The following is a 1,781-nucleotide window of genomic DNA, read 5'->3' as shown; positions in this document are numbered from 1 at the left end:
TGTTAACGCCCACCTGCGTGCTCCAGAGCAGCAAACTGACAGGTATTCAGGTGTGTCTCATGCTGCTTTAATATTTAATGGTTTTTTTGGTGAAACCACTTTTGCATTACCACTAAATGAAACGGGGGGAAAAGCACTGAAACGAGCCTGAAAGTCCTCTCCAAATGCACAGCCCAACAAACAACCGGCTGACACGAGCAGAACCCTCAGAAGACAGAGAAAAGCAGCAAAATGAATCAATGTGTTTGCAGAGCTAACACCAGGCTGGCACGGCGGCTAAATGACCAAACATTGAACCACCTGCAGCACAAACCCTGCATCTGTGTGCAGAACAGAGTCGGAGGTTCGATTCCCCCAGCATGAACTCACACATCGAAGCGTCTCTGGGTGAGACACTGAGCCCCACTGATGGATGAATGTCATCTAAAGCACTGATTAGACTCTGTAGAAGGATTTCTTCAGATTTGCTCTGCAGAGACGGAGCAGAGTCTCAAATGAGGACAGACTTCACTTTGAGTAGCCTGGTTAGCTAGAAAGGCGCTGGATGAGTACAGTCCACTTACCGTTTATGAGACATCTCCAGGAAAGACATTTAAAATAAACCCAGTTGTGAAGACGGCATATCTCTGAAAAGATTTCCAAACCGCCCAGTGATTCAGTTCTGCTGAATGGAAACAATCTGGTTTGTGAGTTACCGATAATGATCTGCTGTCACGACTTGTTAAGAAGAAGATTGACTTTACTGAGCTGAAAAATACAAGATATTATCTTTGCATCCAGAATGATGAGCAAATATTTATATTTTTTAAATCCAACCATCTAGTTTTCTGCTCAAAAAAACTTTTCGTCCTTCAGCGTCCAGCTCCTCCTGCAGGATCCTGAGGTGTAACAGACCCCAGATCAGATGCCTCTGCTCCATCTATAAGACCACCCGACAGAGGACCAGGTTCTTTCAGACATGATCCAAAGTTTGAATCAGTTCAAAATAAATCAGGAAGTCAAGCAAATCTTAATGACCATAAAACAAGGAGATGTGCAAGAAAAATAGGAACAAAGCCCATAAAATGACTAAATCATGATCAGAACAATGTTTTAACTGCTTCTGCTCACAGGATGCAGAAGTAAAATCAAACATCTGAAAGAAGCTAGATAAAAGAAAACAATGAGATAAACGCTGACTCAGCATTTTAAATGTAGGTCAGCGTTTTGTAATTACACTAATCTCTCTGTCTGTGACTCAACCTGACAGGTGAGTGGCAGGTGACTACAGGTGGCTCCAGGTAGAGTTTGGTTTTGATTTAATGAGCTTCGTCATGAATTTGCATATTCTGGTGAACTCCCTGCTTTATTTTTTAAAAACTTGTTCTTCCAGCCAGTCGAGCTTGTCGTCTGGCTTCTGACCGGTCTGTCAGACTCATCATCGTTCCTCAGGTGTGTCCTCCTCCTCCTCCTCCTCCTCCTCCTCCTCTTATTCTTCTTGGTTAATTTTGTATTAAAGTTTGGGCTTGTGAATTAGTCTCAGCAACTCAAACACGATTTTAGCTAAATATCTGCAGAACCGACCAAGTTTAAGCCACATCAGCTGGCTGTGGCGGCCATTTTGAATTTCAAGAGATATTTTGTGAACAGACACACTTTCAGTGTTGGGAGGTAATTAAACTTTAGTAATAAAATGAATTAATTTCTCACTAATTGATGCAACTGATGGGATGAACTTCCTGGTTCTGGTTTGACGACGGGTTCTGGTAAAGAGTGGATCTGAGACACTGGTGGAAGACCCC

The sequence above is a fragment of the Kryptolebias marmoratus genome, linkage group LG13 (assembly GCF_001649575.2).
Source record: "Kryptolebias marmoratus isolate JLee-2015 linkage group LG13, ASM164957v2, whole genome shotgun sequence".
Lineage (NCBI taxonomy): Eukaryota > Metazoa > Chordata > Actinopteri > Cyprinodontiformes > Rivulidae > Kryptolebias > Kryptolebias marmoratus.
Note: the sequence above shows the minus strand (reverse complement) of the source record.